This window comes from Balaenoptera physalus (genome assembly GCF_965194825.1).
Source record: "Balaenoptera physalus genome assembly, chromosome: 10".
Classification (NCBI taxonomy): domain Eukaryota; kingdom Metazoa; phylum Chordata; class Mammalia; order Artiodactyla; family Balaenopteridae; genus Balaenoptera; species Balaenoptera physalus.
The window spans coordinates 99,312,808-99,339,714 of record NC_138889.1 but is presented as its reverse complement, the minus strand read 5'-3'; the positions used below and the strand labels follow the sequence as shown (position 1 = coordinate 99,339,714).

General features: G+C 35.5%; 1 protein-coding gene across 16 annotated transcripts in view; it reads left to right on the top strand.

Annotated features, from left to right (window-relative positions):
• Window positions 1–26,907, top strand: part of PHF21A (PHD finger protein 21A) — a 195,265-nt gene that overhangs the window by 4,758 nt on the left and 163,600 nt on the right. For 3 of the 16 annotated variants that reach the window (XM_082410763.1, XM_082410762.1, XM_082410752.1), the window contains one exon: window positions 484–707. The exons of 12 other annotated variants lie outside the window; for them this stretch is intronic. The gene's annotated coding sequence lies outside the window, so the exon portion shown is untranslated. The remainder of the gene's footprint in view (window positions 1–483; window positions 708–26,907) is intronic. One more of the 16 variants, XM_082410764.1, reaches the window with a different exon arrangement.

Below are 26,907 nucleotides of genomic sequence, written 5' to 3'. Positions count from 1 at the left end.
GAAGAATGCATTTTAAAATCTCAGGACACATCTTTTGATGGCAAAGAGGAAATTTTTGTGTGCAGTTATGCTCATGTTTATGAAAAAAATTTCTGCACTTAAAACTTTTGTAGATATACAACTATCCTTAAATGAAGAGCATAGTAATAGTGCAGAAAATTCGCAAAACACAAACTTTTGGCTAACATGTTAAAAATATTCCAGGTGTTTTTCTTTATGTCATACTTTTGCTTGTCTTAGCATAATAGTGTTTGCAGTATGACTGGCATTGCTTGGATGGTCTTAATAGTCTTTTGCTTGAGTGCTTCTGAAGGCTTTTTAACATAGTTTTTAGCTAATTTTGCAAGCTTTATTTAAACATGTTGCACTTTGAACTCAGGCAGGTCTTTATGGAACTGGAAAAGTAATAAATTAAGACTCCTGCCTATGCCAGATTTTATTTTTAAGAGGTATAAGTGATGGATGGGGCCCTATTTCTTTTAGCTGTGAAGGGTCCATCCTTTTTCCCATTCAATCATCTGGAAAGAGCTGCGTCAGAAATACTCTTCTTCTGCTTACATGAAGAACTCTAAATGCTATCCAGCAGGAGGTGCTGCAGCAAGATAAAGGAAATCTATGAGTTTTGAGGGTCTTGCTACTTATTACAGCTCTACTTAGCATCAACTAAGCAACAGGATTAACACCTTAAAGTTCCAGAAAGATTTTGAGTAAGTCCATTGAAAAATTCCATTTGCCATTTGAAACAAATTTTTGACTGCTTTTTACCTGCTTACAATATTACACAAAGTAGATTGCTTATTGTGGATAGCTTAAGGTTGCTGCCCTGAGGTACAGAGTGCTGTTAGAATTATTTTAGTTTGAAGAGGAGTTATTCTTATATTGGTGAGTGGGGTGTTGAACACATTTTTAAAAATTATGTGCAATGGATGACTATAAACAAAAGTAGTTGGTATGACTTGGGACTTTAGGCTTTATGATCATCCCTGTAATGTTAATACAAGTGGGATATAGAGTACTTGAACTATTGGAAAGGGAGATATTGTATGGAAAAATTTTTAGACTTTTTATGTTTTTTTCCTCCAATCCATGGCCAGTGATCCTAATAGATAAATTCTTAGGTGCTCAGCGTTATAAATACATATGGTTGATGTATTTGAGTTGGCCTCCAAAAACTGAGATTCTTGAGCTAGAAGTAAAGTTCTGTCTGTGGGTATGGGTCATTGCTGATATGTCCCTTAGTAACACCTAACAATAACTGCATAAAGATGAAAGTATTTTTGTAGCATTTATAGCACATGTCCTTTGAAAGTCTGTTAGTGTTAGGTGAATTGATTTATCACTGGAAATATCATGCTACTGTGGTGGCTTGTAAAGTTTTATGTCAAAGTTTAAAAACTTGGGATTGTGTAGAAAATTTGATGAATCTGCTTTGAATTTTGTTTGTTTTTTAGGAATAATACTGTACTTTTTTCTCAATAAGATCAAATGAGATAATACATGTGAAAGTTCTTTGTAAATTGTCAGAAACCATGCAGATGTTAAGTTGTTGAGATAGGTGGCTAATTAATACATGGACAGAAGCTTCTGTCTTTAAAATACTAACTTTCTCCATATCATTTGGGAAATGAGTGCATTAAAAGTGCACCCAGAACACTTTATGAATTTTTTTTTAAATACTGCTGTGGTTACCAAAAAGCTCTTTGTTACAGTTTTGAAGCTTTGTTTAAAAAATGCTGCCTAGGCAGTTTCCCTTAATTCAAAAAAAAGATCATTTTTCCTTTTGTAGATCCTGTGAAATGTGTATCCCCTGGTTAAAGTTTTTGTTCATTTCACCATTGATGTGATAGTAGTTGATTTTAGTGATTATTTAAGTTCCCGGATTCTTCTATAGACTCTTATTAACACACAGAGTAACAGATGTCACAGTTAATATTTCGATTGTTTTGACTGATCCTGCTAACTTTCTGAAAAATTCTTACTTACTAAACCTTTCAAACTTGTTTCAAAGTGAAAAAGACATACTTGTATGCATTAGTATTAGGTACGTGTGTGTATCATTTTTGTTTTTCTAATTTAGAGGGATGTGTGAGGAAATGACTACTCAAATCTAGAGGAGTGCACTGAAATATTTTTTGTGTAAAAATAACCCAGAAGTTTAAAACTCAGAACTTTGAGTTCTGGCCTTCTTAATAGACTCTGCTCACCTATTTGGACTAAGGTAAAATGACATATAGATAATTGGGAGTCCCTATGTTTATGAGCATATCAAAAGATAGAGTACCCTAAATTTTAGAATTGACTGCTCTTTATGAAATAACCTCAATTAGAAATGAAATGTAGAAACTTGCTTCGGTGAAGGGTGAGAAAAACATTTAACTGTTTAGATAAAAATGAAACCTCTCAGGGTAATATTAACGTTTTCATTCTGCAGACAGTGAATGCTAAAGCTTTTTTTGAGGAAATACATTAAGGTTATATTAATGTGCTTTTAAATTTTGTATCCTTAGTATTTTATTGCCAAAGTCTTTTGTATTTAATTAGTATTGAAAGGGAGAAAAGGAAGGGATTAAAGTTTTAGGTCTCTAACCTTTGACAGAATTCCTTTATATCTATATTCAGAGCTGATTTCTTGAAACATGTTTGAATTTTCATATTAATTTGTCATGGGAAATATTAATGATGTATGTTGACTTCTCAGAACTTTTGTACGTGGGCTTTTTTTGTAGGCCCTAAGTATTCTTTAGGAGCTTAGCGGTGTATTTTGATCACTTTAACTTTACCAGGTGTGTATTTTTGCTGCTTTGAGGTGTTTTGTTTTGTTTTATTTTTGAAGAGGTAATATATTAACACTGCATTAAAAGTATTGTAGATAATTATTTCTTAAATAGCATATGTTTCCTTCTTTGTATATTTGTATATATATGTGGCCATACTGTTTTGTAAGCTTTCATATCATCTTATTTGTGTATTGAATTTCTGAACAGTTATCTTTTGTGAGAATGCTGAAATAGACCTTTAAGAATAACTTTTATATTGCTTGTCTATCCATTAAGTCTTAAACTGGGATGGTGGTGAACTCTTCCCTTTTAGAGATAATATGTGAGTTTCAGTCATCCTTTGGGCTTTTCTAAGGCAACTTTCTTACACTGGACACTTGTTTGGCAGTTTGAATGCCTCTACGCTTCTCTCCCTCCAATACACTGCAAACTGTACACCCCCCACCCCCTTGCTAAATAAAAAATAGTGAGCGGGTCTCGGCTGAAGGAAACTATTCTTTCCTATATTTTGGAATCATCTATGGAAATGATTTTCTGCTTTTTAAAGTAGACAAAAAAGTGAACCGGTAATTTGGAAATAGGAAAGGGATGGGGCCTAACAGGTTGATGATCTAGGCTTTATTTTGACTCTGTTTGTGGGCCTAGGGGAGAAAAATAACTTAAACACAGAAGCCAGAAAGATGGGTTTTGTTTTATTGTTTTGGCTGCATTGAGAATACAAACTGTCAGTACTTGAGGAGAAGGAGCAGCAGAAAGGAATTGATTTTTTTCTGCTGCAGATCCAAGTATTGTTAACCATGTGCATCTCTAAAGCAGCATACTTACGTATTAAACAGTAGTTGATTCTTTTACTCAATTAACAGTCAGAACCCTAAACTTTTTTTTTTTTAATTTTAAATAAGTACCCAAAACTTCAGAGTTAATGACAATAATTTCCTGATAAAAGTGGGTGATAGTAACCATGGCAACTGCTATCTCTGGCCTTATGGACAGTATGTTGTATTGATGAAGCTTCAGATCCTATAGTAGCCTGTCACTTTTATGGTGAAATGTAGTAGCTTGTGTTGCAGGTGATTTTTAGCTGGATTATGTTAAATTTGTGTGCCAGCTTATCTTTCCTTGTTAGGAATTTCTTGGACTGTATTCCACAGCATGTTTGTGAAGGTACTGTTGCCTGAAAATAACCCACCACCTGTGTCAGGCCTCCTGATGCAGATTGCACTTAGTTCTTTCCCAGCCTCCTCCTTCAGTCTTGCAGAAAATAGGGGTGTGTGTAGAAACTATATACATAAATTACAGCTCAAAGTTGTCTACTTGGGTTTGGACATGTTATTGATAGCTTAAAAAAAAATTTTTTTTTTTGGAAGACGTCAGTGGATGAGAGAAATGGAATTTTTTTCCCCTGAATGTTCTTTTCACACATGTGTGTGTGAAATGAAGGGTGAGGAGTGGAGGGGGTAAATATTGAGTAAGGACTTGACAAAAGAGGAACTTAAGTATTATTCGTTTTTTTTGTTGTTGTGTGTGTGTGTGATGGTGGTTTGTGTATAACTGTAAGAATACATTTCCTAATGGGCAGTATTAAAGTATGGGAAATGTTTTCTTATGAGAATTTCCTTCAAGAAAAATTATTTATAAAAATATAACTTGAAAGACTGTTAAGAGAAAAGCTGGTAAAACAAAACTTTTTTGGGGGGTGGGGAATAGAAAGCTTTGAAACTGATCAGACTTTTAAAAATTGTTTTAAAAATTGTATCTTTAAATATAATTTAAAAATTGTAACGCATCTTTTTGCTTTTTAAGGATTTCTTTTATATGCTTATCCTGTATAAGGTTTTTCTAATGTGAACATGTTGATCTAAATGTTAATTGATACTTTTTCCAGTATATGCTAAAGAATCTGTGCTAGGGCAGAGAACAACCAAATTTTATCTGGATTTGACTAGGCCCTGATAGTAAAATCTAGTCAGATTGTGCTAGATAGTTCAATTTCTTGAAACTTACTGTGATAGGGGGAAGTGGTTTACTTACTACAAGTCCCAAGATGCATTGCGGTTTTTGCCTAACTCCAGAATAGAGCATTGCATGCTGGGACCTGTAGTTGATTTAAACAGCACAGGGAACCCTTCTCTCCTGTCTACTCCATTTTATACACAGCTTCCCAAGCCTTTAAGAACTTTCTGCTAAGTAAAGTTTGATTGTTAATATCATGGTTATTATGCTGCTGATATTCTAAAGTGAGTCTTCAGGAACACTCTAGTGTATTAGTTTACCTTAGATGAGTTTGCTGTTTTTTTAAATCAGTTGCTGTAAGATTTACATGTAAAATAGCGTACGTATGTATATATAGTCAAAACTTGACTTCGCAATTGTAAATTTTTTTTGTCTGTGATGATATAGGTCCCTATAATTACAGCATTAACTGATTGCTAGTGTGGGCATTAGAATTAGAAGACTGTTATTGTGGGGCCGGATATGTATGCTGTTCTCTTTTCTTTGAACGGGGACAATTATTCAGTAAAGTTGGACAGAAGGGTTTTTTTGGTGCCAGTATTTAAGCTCAGAGTTTTTTATTCTTCTGTAATGATTGTCAACATCTTGAATCTCAGTATTCTTTAAATGGAAGACAGAGTCCTGAAAATAAATGTGATTTTAGTGTAAATTTAATACTCAAAGGTATAGGCTGGAAGGTAGAGAAAAAGGGAAGGTTTCTTAAATAATTTGTGTATATTTTCATTTGTAAACTTAAAATTTTTGTCCTTTTGAGGGTTCTAATACTTCCACTTTATTAACTACTGTCAGTGTTGTTGCGGGGATTAAACGTTAAAAATCTGTGAAAGTGCTTAGCACAGTTCCTGGCCCATAATAAAGGCTCAGTAAATGTTTATAGAGTTAGCAATAGTAGTAGTAGTAGTGGTTATTGTTATTTTAAAAAATATTATGCTTTACATTTTTCCCTCTCTTTTTACATTGTTACTTGATCAGAAACCCAGGATGTTCTAACAAGGCCTTGAGATTTTTGGCCTATGGTAATGATGTGGCAATCCCCTAGAATTTTTTGCTGTACTTAAAATGTCTTTGCACCTCAGTTTCTCCCTCAGTGATAGATGCCCGAAGTCAGACAACCAGCCAGTAGCAGAATTTTCACCAGGATTCAGCTCTGCCTATTCAGTACTCTTTGCCACTGTGCCATGGCCTTTGGTTGACTTTGGAAAGTTCAAAAGATAATGAAAATTTCTTTTGTTAATAATGTTTGCACTGTTAGAACATCCAAACTAGTTGATTAATGAAAATAAGATGCTGCAAGAATTCCTCGTGTCACAGTGTATGTAACCTTGGAAAAATTCTGTTGTCTTTAGAAGCATGAACCAGTCTATCACCACAGTTCACAGTGTTACAGGATTGATGTATTGGAGGCCAGTGAGCAGCCCCAGAAAGAAAATGTAGTTTCAGGTCTGTGGGTTGTACTTAAAATGTTAGGTTCAAAGAAATCATAAGTCTTTATATTATTTTTCTCTTTTAGGACACTAACTTCTTTTAGGCTCTTGAGATTGTTCAAGGATATTTTTATCTGCATGGCTTTTAGCTTTTTGAGAAGGGAAAGGGACACCTGAGAATACTGAAAAATGTAAGCATAATTTGTGGTTTGTATGCCTTAGTTTGAGTGTATGTAGAATCAGGGAAGTGTCTTTCTTATCTGCTTGGCCAGTCTATATTCTAGCAGAGTTCCTCAGATGTTATTGCTGAGGGCTGCTGTGTTTATTTAAGAAAACTCTGCCTTTAGTAGTAATTATTTAAGTACTTGTTTATACAACAACCCATTCCACTATAATAATACTAACCTTTTTTTCCTCACAAACGTGAACTGGAACTTGTTAATGTTTGTATACTAGACATGAGATAGATTCTTTAGCTGTGTCATAAATTTATGGTATCTGGTCTGATATTCTTCCACATTATGAATGGTTTTATTTATTTTATGTTAACTCGTCTTTTCAAGATGTAATATTAAAATGAAATTAATCAGTGGTTACAAAGATGTTAAATTCAAAGGGCTAAATGTAAGGGAGAAAATGGTCTCTGGTATTAATTGGCCAGTACAGGAAGTTTGGATGAATTCTGTTCTGCATTTTATAGTGTGCACACCTGTGTGATTCCTGAAATACTATAGTTAGGAATAAGGAGAGGAAACAAGGAGAGTAAAACTGAGCAGCCATGTGTAATTATCTGTAGAGTTCTTTGACACACCTAAATTACTGAGCACAGTTTTCTGTCTTTTTTTAAATGAAATGTCTGAGACCAATGTAAATGAAATGGTTGTGATGGTGTCAGAGGACCTGGCTTTAAGACCAGTCCTGTCACTAGCTGTGTATTTGAGAAATTCATCCTAGCTGGGCTTTAGTTTTCTCAGTACTGTAGTAAAATGGGAATAGTGGTAAAAGCCTGCTTCACTATGCTGCTAAAAGGTTTAGATGAGATAATACTCATGAATGTATTTATAGACTAAAGAAGTATCAATACATATAAATTGAATTTTTAATCACTAATAGATGGCTGGATTTTAAGATATTTGTCTATATTGTGTTAACAATGTTAATATTTTTAAAAATTTAAATATATGAGTTAGAATCATAATTGGTGATCTAGATCCCCCCACCCTCCCACCATGGCCAACAGACAAGTTCTTAACATGTGTTTACAGTGTAGTTCTTGACAACATGCGCTGATGCCTTTGTGTGTATATATAATATATATAAAAATATCACAAATGTACTGGTGTGTTACAGTAATGAAAAGTTTCAATTATGGGCTTTTATGTTGAAAAATATTTTTATGTGTTAATATACAAACTTACACAAATATACATATTTGTTCTTAGAGAAATGGCATGGTATAAGACTTAAAATATTTGGCAAGTTGTGAACAGTTTTTGTATTTTAAAGTTATCTGTTATATTAATAATAATAATTAACATTTGCTGAGTGTTTATTATGTTTAGTACTAAGCCTTTTTACATACAGGATCTCATTTAATTTTAATCCTCACAGCAATATTCTGAGGATTTACTGTTATTATTCTACTCCCATTTGACAGATGAGGAAATGAAGGCTTCCCTGGGATAACATAGGTAGCAAATCATACAATCTTACCTCAAGCCCAGGTTTGATTCCAGAGCCCCTCCTCTTAAGTGTCTATAATGCTGTACTAAATTGTGCAATTCCCACAGAAACCTAGCAAGTGAATTACTAAAGAGGTTTTTCAATCTACTGAAATGGCCACAACTTTGACATATCATTTTAAGAATGTTTCATCTGATTTTGGTTGGGTTAGGTTGAATGTTTTGGAAGTAGTAAGCACTGGAATGGATTGGAAATGAAGGCATTTGGGATAGTGTATGTCCTGTCCATCATTGTATGCCCATTGCCAAGCACAGCGCCTACTGTGGAGTGGGGTCTAATACCTATTTCTTAAAGGTTGGAATTTGGGCATGGGAGCATGATAGGTTATTTTATACATTTTTTAAGTAGGTGCAGATAGTTTACATTGGCTATTTCAATTAGTCCTTATTTAACTATCAACATTTTAGAGCGTTTGATGGTAAGTGTCCTTTCTTTTAATATTTAATGTTATTTTAATACTTTAAAAATATTAAAAGGCAGAGCATCGGAGTTATAAAAGTAATACTTGCAATATAGATATGTGTAAAGTAGAAGACTAAAGTTATCCCATTCTCACCTACTTAAAAATTTTCCTGTGCATTTAACTATGTATAATGTATATGAATTTTCAAAATAAGTAGAATTATACCATAATACTCTCTTGAAGTTTACTTTTTTCAGGTGGCTATTTAAAAAACTTGCTTGTTTTTGAACATAAGGCTCAGGTGGGAAATGGGGGTGAGGTTGGAAGGAGAGAGGTGGGTAAGATTTGTACATTAATATTATAAACCTAATGCCCTAGACTGATTATTGCTTATGGGGCAAAAAGCATTTTAAGTTCTTTTTACTTGCACCTAATGCCTTAGAAATGGCCATTGTTATTTAAAAAATTTTAAAGTCTCAACTGATGTAAAATGACAGCATTGGTTTCTGTGCTGCACAAGTAATTTAGAAAGTATCATTTCAGAAATAAATTCTGCTAGTTTATTCTGGTAGTTATTTATAAAGAGATCAGTTGTGGTTTCAGATAACTTTTTTTTTTAAACTGGTAGTCTCTCTTCCTGGTTGTTAGGAGGGATTCATTCAACATTTTCACAGTAAAGTAGAGTTTTAAAACCAAGAAAATGCTTGTGCTGTTTTAATTAATAGCGGCTCAAACCAGTACTGCTTAATGGGCATCCAGATATCCTGCCCAGGAATTAGTTCTTCATATGAGTAGTGTTGGTGGAACTCACCTTCATCCCTATCCCTCCTTACTCAGCCACCTTCAAATGCTATACTGGTAACCCGGCATTTTTTAAAGCAGTAAAAAAAAAGGAAAAAAAAAAGGTAAATTATTGGAAGTGCCGATAATTTATTGAGTGCCAATAATTCATTTTTATGGTGTTATATATATTAAAAAAAAGCATACTCAAGACCTTATAATCTGCATTAAATATCTTTTGATTCTGGCTTTGAGAGTTTTGAGTTGTTGATAAGGTTGTTATTCATAATTCACCTTTGTAATTTTTAAATTAAAAAATTTTATTTCATAGGTAATAAGTTTTTCATTATAGAAGTTTAAAAAAATTCTTTATAATTCTAGAATGCGCTCCTATCTAAGGTGATTTATACTTCTTTAGACCCGTATTTAGTGAAGTGCTAAAGCATGACCTTAAAATTCTAAGAATTGGATCTGGTAGGGTGTAGCAGTTAACTAGTTTTAACAAGCCATGTTAAGGTTATTTCTTGTTGGTAGCATTCATGTGTGCTTTTCATTTTGTGTGGCTCAGACCATGCCCTAGACAGTATTTTATTATTTCTCATGATAATTTTATAAGTGTACAAAGGGCTCAGTTCATGTCATGGACGGCAAAACTGAGGCAGAGAGAAGAATTTGAGTAAGTTAACAGCGTAGCCTAATTTTCCGACCTTCTTATTCTGGTTTTGGTCTTCTTAACCTGTAGTATCCAAACTTTTAAATATTATGGTCCCCAGTAAATGTATACTTAGATATAATTTACTGAACCTAGTGTTTTGTGTATGTTATAAAACATACAGGAAATTAGAAATTTTTAAAAGGATGAGATTTAAAAATATAATTTGTGTTTCTTCCCACGGTCCTCTTCTTTCCCCCGGGTGGGCACACCCACTTGGAGACTAGCAGTCGAGATAGACTATTCTTCTGCAGAAGAGGTAGCCATGGGGACACCTGGAGGACCGTTGGTACAAGGTGTGGGGCTTTTAAGTTGGAGCGATCTTTTACAGCTTTTTAATTTTAAAGAAACAGCCTTTCTTTCTGTGAAGGCTGAATGGTCGAGAGTAAAGGCCTTGAGAGAGGTTAGCTTAAAAGACAAAAATATAGACCTTATTTGTTTTCTTCAGAGTTGTCCAAAGGGAAAAGGCTGGCCTACCCTGACAGCTCCTGCTCCCACTATGGAGATGGCAGTGGCTTTTTCTGTTGTTGTCAGGCAGTTTATAGAACGCAGGATAGCTTGGTAAGCGTCTTCTCTGTGCCTGATATGACGTAACATTGTGGAGTATGCAGCATGCATGTTAAGTACAAGTGGTTGTATTTGGCTTGTTGCTGCAGCATTTTTGAGGCTGTCTTAAAAAGCGATTATCACTCGATAGAGTTGGATATGTGCAAATTATTGAAATCATCATTTCATGAAGACCAAACTTTGTAACTTGAATTATCCTGTTTAGTATTTGTTTACTCCCCCCCCCCCCCCCGCCCCCCAGAGCAGAATTCTTTTTCTGAAAGGAACAGATGCCGTTAGCTTATCAGGACCTGATACTAAAAAGCCCACAAAAATCTTTGTGCTGCTTATTTTCTTTATTTAATCTATATGCAAAGCATATTGTAATTATTGCTGTTAGAGGGTTTTAAGGTGATGGTTCCTCCCCACCCTTTTTGTGCTCAGGGGAGATAGATCAGGAATGCCAAATTGACAACTTGGTATAAAGAAATAATGACCACTGAAATAAAACAGGAGTTCAAATAAAAAGCAAACCAGATACAAATGTAGAATGAAAATATCTTTTAGTAAAATGTTAGCATGCTGTACTTGGAACAGATGCCACATTAATTCAAAAGAGAGCCCAGAAAATGTGGCAACTTTACGATGTCAATGGAGGGAGCTGCAGTAGTTCCTGTTCTCATTGTGTCAGGTTCTTAGTACCTCCAGGTCCAGTCCTGTTTTTCTGTCTATTTATTTTCTGTACATATCACATGTTAATATACAAATATTAAATCCATGCTTAATATTTTTGTTTGTTATTAGTTAAATACATTGTCATATTAATAGATATTAGTATAAAAGCCCAATAACTTGTAATCCAACAGTAATTATTCTTGTTTTAAATATGCATATCAACATTTGTAGAATCTGAGGCAAAAATGGGCTTTTCTACGCACCCTTCAAGGCACATTTATGATAATAAGGTAGTCTAAGAATTGAGACTTTCAAAGAGGCTTACTGCTTTTTGAATGTGGAATTTGGACAAGTTACAAAATTATGAGAATTTTGCATTTTTTTCTCATTTAAATTTGTAGTTATCATTGGACATTTGTTATGATTTTTAAGTAGCTTAGATTCATTCATTCCTTTTGCTGTGTTTTTTATGGTGTTTGGGAAGAAGAAGAAAGGGTGATGGAAGGGTACTATGCACTTGGGTACTTCCAGAGTGACATTCATTTTATAGAAGATTGCACAGGGACATCTCTGAATTGCCTGTAACTTGCAGTGCATGGTTAGTGTGTCTGGGTGTGGAGGGAGATGGGCTGGGGGCTCTTAACCTGATTTACAGTGTGCCACTTCCTGAGCAGTGCAGTGATCTAATCACTAGGGGCATATCTTCTGTGCCTGTAAAGAAGTCGGGTGCGCATGCTTAGAAAAGCACTACTAGTCTTCTCTCAGTCAAAGCATGAAGGCTTACAATTTACTCATTTTGTGAAAAGGTTAAAAGTTTTGTTTTTATGCCATTCAAGACAAGGGAAGTTTTTAGCATGGCAGTAGAGCACAGTGGTTAAGAGTATGGGCCAGTCTGCATAGGCTCAAATCCTGGCTTTGCTCTGTGCAATCTGCATTTGTATTAGCTCTGTGACAGTGGCCAAATCACTTCACCTGCTGTGCCTCTGCTTCAGTTTCTTCATCTGTAAAGTAAGAATACCTAATAGTACCCTTTTTCTGAGGTGGTTACGAGGAATAAATAAGTGCCTGACATGTAGTAAGCACTAAATAAATGGTAGCTATTGTTAGCTATTATTACTTAAACTTAATTCTAGATTCTTCTCTTCTCAAGGCTTGAGACAAATGTTGCATAGTGGGGAAAGAGCCTGAGCTTGGAGGTCTGACCTCTGGTTTGGAATCTTAGTGCAACCACTTAAAGTTGAGTGTGTGACCTTGGACTAATTATTTAAGCTCTTTTCAAAAAAGATGTCTCCTGTACATGCTGTATAACAAGCATTGTAATGTTCACTTGGACTTCATTTTCCTTACTGATGACATAGGGATGATAATACTAACCTCTTTGGACTGATATGAAGATAAAATGGGGAAGTCTTAGGACACTTTATAAGCAGTAGCTGCTATTATCATTGCTATTGTTACAGTCCCTCTAAAAGTTTATGGGAAAAGACTAAATATGGAACAGCTTAGGTAGAGAGGAGAGTTTTCTTCCTGAAACGTCATTAGAAAAGGTATGGATGGGAAAAGTGATTTGATGAGTTCTTGTTTGTGAAAACTGCTGAGAGAAATATTGAATACATGGGAGGGTGTCATTTATTACAGAGACTTTAGAAAGTATTTTCAGGGCACTTTATATTTATTAAAACTCTTAGCGATAAAAGATTATTTTGCACCAAGATACTGGTGTTTACAGTAGGTCACTTAGCACCAAGGCAGTTGTTGATAAGGCATTATAACTCACAAGTTCAAAATACTAATCAGCTGGTCAGTCCATTGGGTCTGTGGCTCAGGACAAATTGCTTGTGTTTGTTTAACCCTTGAGAACATATGCTTGGTGTAAGAACTAATGGAAACAAATGTAGAACCCCAGAGATATAAAAGTGGCATACAAATGCTTTCTAGCAATGATGGACACAGTTTATTTGCCTTGTGATTTTGAGCATTTTTCCTTTGTGAAATTTCCTCTCATCTGGTGCCTAGTCTTTTCTTACAGTAATTGTTATTTTCTTTCTATATTTAATCATCATATGTTACCTATATTGAGCCTAGAAACTGGGCCTGAGAGCAGGTTGATTGTGAGAAAAGCCACACTTTAAGTCACTGCCTTACAGTGATCTCAGAATTAAGATTTTTTTGGTAAAGAATTTGAGTTTTTAATATATTTTGAGGTTTTTTTTTAAATGTATTTTTGAGTTTTCAATGTATTCATTAGTATGTAGGTATCTGTAAGTGTATCTATAGGTATGTATGTATCTATCTGGTAAGTGAAACCAGTCATTGAGGGAAGGGGAATGATCATTAAGTATGAAATATAATTAATCTTATTCATTTACTGTCAATTTAGATCTGAAACTTTTTTGATCTTTGGTCTGTATAGTTTTTTTCCTGAGATTCAACAAGTGTGTTTGAATATAGTATATGTTACCACTAGTGAGCATTTGAGTTAAAAATAGAATAATAGCTTCCATTAACTTTTTGTTCTCATTTACCCAGCTGCACCATTTGATAAAGGCCTAGTAGGTAGATAGAAGTATTTAGTATATTTTATTTTATTTTTTAATAAATTTATTTATTTTTGGCTGTTGGCTTTGTTGCTGCGTGCGGGCTTTCTCTAGTTGTGGCGAGCAGGGGCTACTCTTTGTTGTGGTGCGCGGGCTTCTCATTGTGGTGGCTTCTCTTGTTGCAGAGCACGGGCTCTAGGTGCACAGGCTTCAGTAGTTGTGGTACACGGGCTTCAGTAGTTGTGGCGCACAGGCTTAGTTGCTCCACGGCATGTGGGATCTTCCTGGACCAGGGCTTGAACCCGCGTCCCCTGTGTTGGCAGGCAGATTCTTAACCACTGTGCCACCAGGGAAGTCCTACTATATTTTATTTTGTCTGTGTTCCTAAAACATTGTTTCTGCTTTCTGAGCAGAAATTCCAACAAGTTTGTTTTGATAAAGTGCTGTACTTTAGCTCAACCAATATTTTAAAAAATAAAGCAATTTTAATTTTTTCAATTAAAAAATTATACTACTACTTTACAATAGCTAGAGTAAGTAAAGCTTTGTAGTTTTAGAATTAGCATAGCATGTGTACTGTGTTTTCTTTATTTCAGCCTGTATGCAGGGCCTATAAAAGTTGCTTCTCTTGGGTGAATGGAATTGTAAACAGTTTAGAAGTGTATTTCATTTTAACAAATATAGGAGTTAGAAGTGGACCCTATAGCCTCTTTGGGATTGATTTAAAGAATTACACAATTTTGAAAATCATTTTGTCCCTGCCTGATTTGTAAAAGGTGGGCTACTTATGACAGGGCTGAACTCCTGTTACACTTGTGCAGGAACCTGTCCAGTTCATGATGCATTAGTTACTTTGTAGAGAGATGCTGCCATCGACCCTCCATTGCTTTTCCTCTCCCCTCTTCTTTACAATCTTTTATGTCTGTACCGTGCCTATGCTATTCCCTGTCTGCTGTTCATCACTCCCTCCAAAGCAACCACCATCTTACTCTATTTCTCTTCAAAACAAAACATCACTGTAATTATTAGTTTTTAAACAGAGAGAGCTGTTATCAATACCTTAAGGCATAACAGTTTGTGGACCTCTCCATTTTGGGCCTTCAGCCAGGAGTTGGATAATAGCTTAAAATCACTTCCAAAGTAACTGAGTATTTGTGAAACATTTCATGTCTGGACTAAGGGAGAGAATAGAAAAAGACCTTTTTACCTCAAAAGTTGCTGTATTTTCTGGTAGGGGGTGAGATGGGATCATAGAGGGGGAGGGGGAAACCTTGTTACTTAACTAAGATAAAGGAAATAGGAAGCATTAATTTGTTAGATTGCCCTTTGTAGTCCTATGGGCCTAATTGGAGAAAGAAAATGGAAATGTTGGTGTTGCTCATTCTGAAAGTATTTTGATTTATTAGTAGAGAGAGGGCTAGTAGAACTTTCTTTAGTTTGTAAAATACAAAATATGGTTATGATACCTTGTTATTAGGCATTGATTGCTTTCATTTCATTGTTGGTATTTGCATAATAGCAGACCTATTGTGCAAGTAGCAACACATTTCAGATTTTTTCGTAGTGATTTTGAACTGTTAACTGAATTGTTTTGGTAAGAAAAGTAAAAATTGGAAATCAGTTGTAGTTACATGTAATGGCTATGTTGGTTTTAAATTTAGTGGCTTCTAAGATCTGTATCAGGCATTTAATCCATTATTCACTTACACATAGAGAAAAACATATTTGAGACAAGAGCTTTAACTTTATAGGATTTTAAACAAACTCTTTTTATGGAAATTTAAAAACACAGAAGTAGAGTGGATAATATTAACAAACCCCACGTACCTGTTAACCGAACTTCAACAATTATCAGTATTTTGCCAAACTTTACGGTATGTGAAACATAACAAGGAAAGTAATTTTATGTTTTTAGAACACGTATTACAAGTAGATATCTTGGTATACTCAAAGGAAAAGTATGTGTGCCAGAATGTTAACTCTTCATACACTGTAAATTTAATACTGGTAATCATCTTTTATGATAATGTTGCTTTCATTTGTTTTTTGACTTATTGAAGATATCTGAGCCACCATCAACTTGATGGAGAACCATGTCTGCTGGAAAGATTTTAGTTTTCTTCCCTATCTTTAGAAACTCAAGATTATTAGTTTTGAATTTACTATTCTTATTAGTTGCATTTAATTTATGTGCACTTGCCTCTCTGCAGTGTTTGTGTGGACCACCGGTAATGATCATTTCTAGAGTATGTCAGGCAATATTTAAGTCAACTTAAAGTTGGAAATCACTAAACCCTGTTCTGTACTTTATCCTGCATATTCTATTTCTATTTTACCCAAATGTATATATTGATTGTGTATTCCCTAATACACATTATAACTTGTGAAAGTTTGTTGAGGAGGGAATTTTGACTGTCTGCTATCCCTGGACCTGGTAACAGTTTTTAGGATGTTAGAACTTAAGCTATTGTTTGTTTCTCTTTAGAGAAGTAGTAAGTTGTGCGTGTGTCTACAGTTGTGGGTCCTGTTCATTAGTAGTTACTACAAGGTGATGGTAGCCTTATTTCTAAATTTCCTTGCTTTTATTAGTTTATATTAGACCCATAGGGGTAATTATTCCACGCTGATGCATGAGAAAGTATACATAGTCATTGGTGGTTGTGCATCTAAACCCCTGTACAGTGCATTGGAAAGATATCTTTTAACATTATGATGCTGTTTGGCATACTTGGTGAAAGGAGTGTACTTATTTAACAGGACTCTTAATAAGCTCCCTCTATACCAAAGATATCTTTTAAAAAATTATACTTACGAAGACTTTGTAGTATTCCCCAGTAGAGTTCATCTAGAGCAGCAAAACCTTTCTAAAATAAAACTTATTCCTTTAACCGGTATTCATTTAAGTGGGTTTCTCTGTACTTGGTTTCCATGGAAATAGCGAATAGCTAACGTTATTTATAAGGTAGAAGTAAAATAGGGTGCCTAATGGGACCCCATGCTGCTCTGATGAAGAGACTTAGGAAAAAAATCCATGCTCATGGGATTTTTTTTTTAAACAAGGTTAATGGAAGCCCTGATTTCAGTCTTCTGTTACAGAACATATTTTTGGTTTTAAAGGCTAGCATTAATATCAAGCAAACTTCTTTTCTGGTCTGTATTGCTTTCACTTTCAAGTTTTAGGACCACTTACTTATCAGCATGATTGAGGCTTTATGCTGCAGACTCATGTTTCTCTGTGGTTTTTGTTTCAAAAGTTAAAATCCCCAGCATATTGTAGCTGTTTCAATTTCTCACTGACATTTCAAAGTACAGATAAAAAGCTAAATGTTCATCAATGATAGCAGTGATGGTAAAGAATCAATATGTTGGACTACATAGATTTTTTTTTTTTAATGTGAATGTTATGGAACCATTTAGTTTTCAGGCCTTAAGTCAGGGTTCTTCTTCATTAGTGTTGTAGAGCTAAACCTATGTAGTTAGAGAGAAAATATTCTAATTTTCTGTGGGAGATAGAAATGGGGAAAATCTTAATTTCTCTTTCTTTAAAAAGTGGATTGTTGCCAAAGCCTTTTAATTGAAATAAATGTTAGTTCTTTTAGTCTTTGAATGTGGATTTGGGATAAACCTTGGCTTTTTCCTCACTGCTACGGTAAGGCCTACTCTTAGTTTTCTAGGCTTACAGCAAAGCCTTGCGTTTCTTAAGCCCCTTCATGTGAAAGAATATCATTCCCTTTGTGTTTGTGATTGGTGTGTGTGTACGTGTGTGTGTGTGTGTGTGTCTCACTAATTTTTTTATAGCCTGAAAGGCACCTGCTCATTTTTTAGCCTGGTGGGTACAGCGGTGCTATATATATATATATATTTTTAAAATAAATTTATTTATTTATTTATTTATTTATTTATTTATTTATTTATGGTTGCGTTGGGTCTTCGTTGCTACGTGCGGGCTTTCTCTAGTTTTTTTTTTTATCATTTGGTTTTTATTCTTCAATTTGTTAATATGGTGTATCACATTGATTGATTTGCATATATCGAAGGATCCTTGCATCCCTGGGATAAATCCCACTTGATCATAGTGTATAATCCTTTTAATGTGTTGTTGGATTCTGTTTTCTAGTATTTTGTTGAGGATTTTTGCATCTATATTCATCAGTGATATTGGTCTGTAATTTTCTTTTTTTGTAGTATCTTTGTCTGGTTTTGGTATCAGGGTGACGGTGGCCTCATAGAATGAGTTTGGGAGTGTTCCTTCCTCTGCAAATTTTTGGAAGAGTTTGAGAAGGATGAGTGTTAGCTCTTCTCTAAATGTTTGATAGAATTCACCTGTGAAGCCATCTGGTCCTGGACTTTTGTTTGTTGGAAGATTTTTAATCACATTTTCAATTTCAGTGCTTGTGATTGGTCTGTTCATATTTTCTGTTTCTTCCTGGTTCAGTCTTGGAAGGTTATACCGTTCTAAGAATTTGTCCATTTCTTCCAGGTTGTCCATTTTATTGGCTTAGAGTTGCTTGTAGTAGTCTCTTAGGATGCTTTGTATTTCTGCGGTGTCTGTTGTAACTTCTCCTTTTTCATTTCTAATTTTATTGATTTGAGTCCTCTCCCTCTTTTTTTTGATGAGTCTGGCTAATGGCTTATCAATTTTGTTTATCTTCTCAAAGAACCAGCTTTTATTTTATTGATCTTTGCTATTGTTTTCTTTGTTTCTATTTCATTTATGTCTGCTCTGATCTTTATGACTTCTTTCCTTCTGCCAACTTTGGGTTTTGTTTGTTCTTCTTTCTCTAGCTCCTTTAGGTGTAAGGTTAGATTGTTTACTAGAGATTTTTCTTGTTTCTTGAGGTAGGCTTGTATAGCTATAAACTTCCCTCTTAGAACTGCTTTTGCTGCATCCCAGAGGTTTTGGATTATCGTCTTTTCATTGTCATTTGTCTCTAGGTATTTTTTGATTTCTTCTTTGATTTCTTCAGTGATCTCTTGGTTATTTAGTAACATATTGTTTAGCCTCCATGTGTTCGTGTTTTTTATGTTTTTTTCCCTGTAATTCATTCCTAATCTCATAGCGTTGTGGTCAGAAAAGATGCTTGATATGATTTCAATTTTCTTAAATTTACTGAGGCTTGATTTGTGACCCAAGATGTGATCTCTCCTGGAGAATGTTCCGTGCGCACTTGAGAAGAAAGTGTAATCTGCTGTTTTTGGATGGAATGTCCTATAAATATCAATTACATCTGTCTGGTCTATTGTGTCATTTAAAGCTTGTGTTTCCTTATTAATATTCTGTCTGGATGATCTGTCCATTGGTGTAAGTGAGGTGTTAAAGTCCCCCACTATTATTGTGTTACTGTCGACTTCCTCTTTTATAGCTGTTAGCAGTTGCCTCATGTATGGAGGTGCTCCTATGTTGGTTGCATATATATTTATAATTGTTATATCTTCTTCTTGGATTGATCCCTTGATCATTATGTAGTTTCCTTCCTTGTCTCTTGTAACATTCTTTATTTTAAAGTCTATTTTATCTGATATGAGTATAGCTACTCCAGCTTTCTTTTGATTTCCATTTGCATGGAATATCTTTTTCCATCCCCTCACTCTCAGTCTGTATGTGTCCCTAGGTCTGAAGTGGGTCTCTTGTAGACAGCATATATATGGGTCTTGTTTTTGTATCCATTCAGCAAGCCTGTGTCTTTTGGTTGGAGCATTTAATCCATTCACGTTTAAGGTAATTATTGATATGTATGTTCCTATGACCATTTTCTTAATTGTTTTGGATTTTGTTTTTGTAGGTCCTTTTCTTCTCTTGTGTTTCCCACTTAGAGAAGTTCCTTTAGCATTTGTTGTGGAGCTGGTTTGGTGGTGCTGAATTCTCTTAGCTTTTGCTTGTCTGTAAAGCTTTTGATTTCTCCATCGAATCTGAATGAGATCCTTGCCAGGTAGAGTAATCTTGGTTGTAGGTTCTTCCCTTTCATCACTTTAAATATATCATGCCAGTCCCTTCTGGCTTGTAGAGTTTCTGCCAAGAAATCAGCTGTTAACCTTATGGGAGTTCCCTTGTATGTTATTTGACGTTTTTCCCTTGCTGCTTTCAATAATTTTTCTTTGTCTTTAATTTTTGCCAATTTGATTACTATGTGTCTCGGCATGTTTCTCCTTGGGTTTATCCTGTATGGGACTTGCTGTGCTTCCTGGACTTGGGTGGCTATTTCCTTTCCCATGTTAGGGAAGTTTTCGACTATAATCTCTTCAAATATTTTCTCTGGTCCTTTCTCTCTCTCTTCTCCTTCTGGGGCCCCTATAATGCAAATGTTGTTGTGTTTAATGTTGTCCCAGAGGTCTTTTAGGCTGTCTCCATTTCTTTTCATTCTTTTTTCTTTAGTCTGTTCCGCAGCAGTGAATTCCACCATTCTGTCTTCCAGGTCACTTATCCGTTCTTCTGCCTCAGTTATTCTGCTATTGATTCCTTCTGTTGTATTTTTCATTTCAGTTATTGTATTGTTCATCTCTGTTTGTTTGTTCTTTAATTCTTCTAGGTCTTTGTTAAACATTTCTTGCATCTTCTCGATCTTTGCCTCCATTGTTTTTCCGAGGTCCTGGATCATCTTCACTATCATTATTCTGAATTCTTTTTCTGGAAGGTTGCCTATCTCTACTTCATTTAGTTGTTTTTCTGGGGTTTTATCTTGGTCCTTCATCTGGTACCTAGCCCTCTGCCTTTTCATCATGTCTGTCTTTCTGTGACTGTGGTTTTTGTTCCACAGGCTGCAGGATTGTAGTTTTTCTTGCTTCTGCTCTCTGCCCTGTGGTCAGTTGCAGTGAGCGGGGGCTACTCTTTGTTGTGGTGCGCAAGCTTCTCATTGCAGTGGCTTTTCTTTGTTGTGGAGTATGGACTCTAGGCACCCAGGCTTCAGTAGTTGTGGCACGTGGGCTCAGTAGTTGTGGCTCACGGGCTCAGTAGTTGGGCCGTGGGCTCTAGAGCACAGGCTCAGTAGTTGCGGCACATGGGCTTAGTTGCTCCGTGGCATGTGGGATCTTCCTGGACCAAGGCTCAAGCCCGTGTCCCCTGCATTGGCAGGTGGATTCTTAACCACTGCACCACCAGGGAAGTCCCAGCAGTGTTATATTGAGAAGTGAGGCAGTATGGAACACAGTAAGGTGCTATAATTTTTATTTAGTTCGTTTTGGTCATCCTTGGCAGCTTGTGATTGTTATCCGTTTGTCTGGAAGTGCTTTGTGATTGTTCCTGGCTATCAGTGCAGCAGGAGTTTTCTTCTGTGTTTTAAAGGCAAGGATTGTAGTGTACTTAAGGCTCCATCAGGGGAGGAGTTTTTGTTTTGTTGTGGGGTGTGTGTGTGTGTTTCTTTGGACAAGCTTCTGCTACAGTTGGGTTTTCTGTGCTCTGGTTTAAAAATTTTTAGTTGTTTTAATCCTGTTGAATTTTTGTGTGAGGTATTTTATCTCCAGCAGTTCACTAGTTTTTTTCTGTGCTTATTGGTGCTATTTTTTAAAATTTCCTTTATGTGGTAATTGTTCTTTTAGTTTAGCTTTTTCTCATATATTTTTAAAATTAGGTGTTTACCAATGACCTTCCTTAGTGACTTTTACTTGAATTATCTTTGTGCTTTGGAGACATAGGAATTGGGGTCTATTATCCCATCTCTGAGAGAACAAGTCCCAGTAGTTGCAGTTAGTGCAACAGAAAGGGTTTTTCACAGATGCACTGCTGGGCATTGATCCTCCTCCTTGGTGCCTATGGTTTACACCCAGAACTCCCATTAGTGTTAATAGGAGGCACTTGCTTAAATCCCTATACACCAAGATAAATCCAAACTCTTTTGTAATGCTGTATAGATACCTCAGTTGTTTTTTTTGTTGATGGTAAGAGTTTTGGTCCTGAGGTTAACTGATTATTAAGATAAGAGTTTGAGTTGTCTTGGGATATGGGGTGATTTACTAAGTCTGATCTGTAATTAAGAAGGTTATGTTATGATGATTAGACTCAGAAAACATTTATACCTTTGTGAACTGTGGAAGCTTGTGAATAAGAATTTTTGTACTTTATAACATGATGAAGCAAGATTTCTTCTTTCCATTTATTTTTCTTAATACTTATCCACTACAAAATAAATGATTTTACAAGTTTTTGTACATATTGTAAGAACTTAGTAAAAATTATTTTTTTTATTTGTAAGCCTTTCCACAATTACTCTCTAGCATTTTAAGTCAGCTAATGCTGCTCACATTTTTCAAGCATATAGAAGCTAATAATCTGCACTGTCTTAGAGCATGGACATTGCAATCACTGGTCAAGGATTAGATAATCACTGTTTACTATGCTTATCTGAATTTTTGGATTTTTGTTACTTTATTTGTGTATAGTCTAATGGAAGGATTCCTAGATTGAGAGCAGTAAATTTGGGTTTTAGACTGGGCTTTGCCTCTTACAATCTTTATAGCTTGTGGCTAGACATCTAGACTTTTTGGACCACTGTTCTTGAAATGAAGGTGTGGATCTGGCACTCTGGGGTGTCCATTCTAGCTTTAGGCTATTTGAAGACCCACTTTCCCAGGTACCAAAGGAAATAGAGGACTGTAAGGCAATGGTTCCTAATCCTGGCTATCCATCAGAATCTTCTGGGGGAACTTTAAATAAAATATAGATACCTGGGCTCCAAATCAAGCATAATGATTTCAGAATCTTTAAGGGTAGGGCATGTGAATCTATGTATTTTTTGAAGTTTTAGAGTTATCCTGATTCTAAGTTTGAGAACTACTGGTGCAAGACATTATTTCTATTCTACTTGTGTGTGTGTGTCTAGTTAGGGAAAAATGACAGGTAAGAGTGTGAGACAGTATGTGGTTAAATTCTAAGATGAATGAGAGAGATGATAAACAGTTTGAGAATTCAAAGAAGGGAGAACTGGGAGTTGGGAAGGTCTCCATTAATCAGTGAGTCTTTATCTGGACCCTAATGACTGGGTGGGATTTGGATAGGCAGAGAAAAGGTAAAAAAGGGTATTCTTGGTATAAGAAAGAGCATCCCCCAAGTGAAAGTTTGGGGAGGAGAACAATTCTGATGAATGTTTTAGTCCTTTAGTATTCTACTCTTGCAACTGCTATAGATTTCCTAAACATTTGAGGGAGTGAGCCGTGAAGATATTTGATGGGAGAGAGTGTTCCAGAAGAGCCCTGAGAAGGGAACTTGTTTGGAGTTTCAGAAGTACAAAACAGAGGCCAGTGGCTGGAGCAGATTGAGCAATGGGGAGAGGGAAGGAGATGAGGTCTGAGAGTAACAGAGGCTCAAATCACTTAGAGCCTTGTGGGCCATTGTAAAGGACTTCTGCTTTTTCTCTGAGTATCATGGGAAGCCATTGGAGGATTTTGAGCAGAGGAGTAGTAACTAGCTCTGTCTTGGATTTTAAAAAGGTCACTCTGGCTACTGAGAGGATAGACTTTGGGGGACAAAGATAGTAGTGGGGAGGCCAATTAGGAGGCTATTGCAGTAATACAGGTGAAAGATGATGGTGACTTGGACCAAGGAAGTGGTAGTATATTTGAGACAAGTGGTCAAAGTCCATGTATTTTGAAGGCAGAGGCAAGATGGTCAGTTACAGGATTGGATGTAGGGTGTGGGAAAGAGAGGAGTCAATGATGACTTTAAGGTTTTGGCCTGAAGGGATAGAGTTGCCATTTATTGAAATGGGGATGACTCTGGGGAGGAGGTTGGGGGACAGGTAGTCAAGAGTTTAGTTTTGGACTTGTTGAGCTTGAGGAGCCAATTTGACAGGTGTTGAACGGGCAGTTTGATATATGAGTTTGGAAATCAGGGGAAAGGTCTGGGCTAGGTACAAATTTGGGAGTCACCAGTACAGATCCTTTTATAGCTATGAGACTAGATGAGATTACCTAATGGGAAGAGTTCCAAGAACCGAGCCTTGGGGCAGTTCAACATTTTGAGGTCTTGAGAGATGAGAAGGAACTAGCGAAAGAAACCCAGAAGAGTGGCTAGAGAGATTAGGAAAAAAATTGAGGGTGAGTGGTGTCCTGGGAGTCAAGAGAAGAAAGGAATTCAAGAAGGAAGAATGGTCAACTGGGTGAAATAATACTGTTCGAACAGAGAAATGAGGGCTGAGACTTTACTGTTGGGTTTAGCAACAGGGAGGTCACTGGTAATCTTTACAACATTGAAGGAGGCAAAAGCCCTAATGGAGTGGGTGCAGTAGAGAATGAGAGGAGAGGAACTAGGGACAGTGACTTTGGTTAACTGTTTCAGGGAGTTTTGCTATAAATGGGAGTGTAGATATGGGACAATAGCTAGAGAAGTATATGGAGTCATGGGAGGCTTTTTTTTTAGACAAAGGAAACAAAATGATCCAGTAATGAGGGAAAAATTGATGCTTCTTGAGAGTGAGGGGAGAAGTGCTAGAGTGATGCCCATGAGAGGGTAAGGTTAAGAGGGATGGGGGCAAGAGGGATGATTATGATACTGAGGCCTAAAGGACTAAATCTCATTTAGCAGGATTCTGCTTTTTCTTCTGAGCATTTTTTGCATTTAAATTTATTTCAAACTTACTATATTCTGTTGGAATTAGGAAAGGCAGATAAAAAGCAGTAAAACTTACTGTATATAAAATTAGTGTATCAACTTGGTGTAGTAGAAGAGATTGAATCTTCTGCGTACGGTGACATTTTAAAGTGTCTTTGAATGACAATTATCTGTGCTATTCTAGTCCCTTATCAAAATTTATGATTGAGCACAGACTATAAACTTAATTGCTCAAAATTTGTAATGGGGTGGATTTTAGCCTAATTTAAAACATGATCTAGTGTTGAACTTTTTCTCTGCAAAATTTGTTTATTGTTTAATGTATAGTCTTCATACACAAAGGTTTTAGATGTTTTACAAAAAGTACTTACAAAGTAGTTATTAATCACCTTTGATTTATTGATGATATTTTAAATTTTACAACCACATCAGAAATCTGAATGATTCATTTCTTTACCAGCTCTAATTAAAGCAGCTACTTGTGAAGTTCTGGAGAGGAGGTGAACAATCTTCAGTTTGCAAAAAATCACGTGAAGTTATGTTAGCAAGATGGTATTCCTCTCTAAAAGCAAAAATAATTTCATTTACTCCAGTTTATGTGTTTTGAATGTATTTTTCAAGAACAAGTCTATATTTTAAAAATTTAAGCAAATAAGGCAAAAATTTTGAACTACCTTAGCTACTAGTGTGAAATGTGAGAAACAAATTAAGTGGACTTTGAATCAGCTTAACATGAGGAAATCAAACTTGTATTTCAGTCTTATTATTTTGCATATGGATAGTGTAAAACGTACAAATTTATATGTAAATCTTTTTTGCTGCTAACTCATTTTTATTAAATTACAGAAATAAAATCTTTTTTTTTTTAATCAGTATCCGAACGGTAGTCAATAATCAGTCTTTAGGAGGAACACTTTGGTAGTTCTGATGCACAGTGTTTAAGAATCACCAGTCTAAAAATAATTTACTCTTTTTTGGGTATCTGAACCTCTGCGAATCTTATTTAAGTTGTGGATCCTCTTCCCAGAATTCTCATACATTCAAAATTTAGCATATAGTATCATGGAGTTGGCAAACCCCTCTGAAGCCTATTCATGGGGATCCCTTAGGCATAAAGGATCTCAGGTTTTAAAACCTGCCCTAGATAGCTTACTTATGTGATTTTTCTTTAAAACTTTATATGAAGATTTTCCCAAAAATATTTGGTCAGTATTTATTGTGGTTTTATTTCTTAGGAGAGTAACTGCTACAGCTGTTTAAGAGGAAGTGAGGTCTAGTGGAAAGGCCAGTTCAGTCAAAGGAATCTCAGGGTCTGTAGACTTTTCTCCAGCTTTACTACCAGCTAACTGTGTAACCTTCCAGGAAGTCAGTTAACCTCTCAGGCTTTGATTTCCAATGTGATTTCTGCAGTCCCTGCAAGCAGTTTTATGAGTAGTTTCATGATATCATGGTAAAATTCCTTGTCAATTAGGGATTGACTCTGCTGTTTATTTTTGGAGAAAATGCCCCAGAGATAAGGTGCATCCGTTGTCCCTCTTTACTGAATATGATTTTCAGAAGAGTTTATTTGACTATACTTTCTCAAATGCCATATGAGTAAAAGTTAAAATCCCAACCCCATCCTGATCATTTTGAGTTTCAGCATATTTTATATATTCTGGGTATAAGCCATTGTTGTTATATGTATTGCAGTTATAATCTCCAGTTCTGTGGATTGCTTTTTCATTCTCGTAAGGGTTTTTTTTTTTTTTTTTTGGGTGAACAGAAGTTCTTAATTTTAATTTGATCCAATTTATCTGTCTTTTCCTTTTCATTATATTTTAAAATGACAATATTTTACTTCCTAATCAACTGTTTTTATCCAAAGTCATTCATTTAACAAATAATGCTGTGGGAGATCGATGCATAATTATCCCCAGCATGAAAGAGCTAATAAGAAATGCCTAATAGGGAAAATAAGCCTGCAACAGAGAGTTAAGAGTCCACTCAGTGAATTCATTCATTTAACAAATATTTACTGAGCATTTACTTCATGTTTTTGTTTTTTTGTTTGTTTGTTTCGGCTGCACCGTGCAGCTTGTGGGATCTTAGTTCCCCGACCAGGGATCGAACCTGTGCCCCCTGCAGTGGAAGCATGGAGTCCAAACCATTATTAGACCACCAGGGAATTCCCAAGAACCCACTTTTTAATAACCACATCATTCTACAGATTTTTGCATCATTTTTCTTTTGGTTGGGAGTCATTCTAATCTTGGTGATTAAAATTGCCATTTATATGGACTTTAGAACTTTAAAAAGTGCTGCTGCTAAAAGAAAGGCAGGATAAAACAGCAAATTGAATTTCTTTTGGAAATGAATGTTAACTGCATGAATCGGGGCCCTTTAAAATTATTTTACTGTATGTTTGGTATGACTGTACATGATTAAATAAAAATTTATAATTTGGATGACATGAAGATTTTTTGAAATATCCCTTAAGGAAATGAGAATTTACATTACACTATTGGAGTAACATAAGTCAACAAATGTACTATGTTTAAAGCATAAGGATGATTCAGGTTTGGAACATGGTATGTAGAGTTTAAATAATTTAATACTGAAATACTAAGGGAAAAGTTTTAATTTTTGCTTCCTAAATTTTTTTTTTTAACTAAAAAAGAAGTTCGGGGCAAGGAAGAGTTAAAAATAAATAAACAATATAGCCTGACATGACTTTTCTGACCTTGAAATTAACTTAATGGAGCATAGTTAATCTTA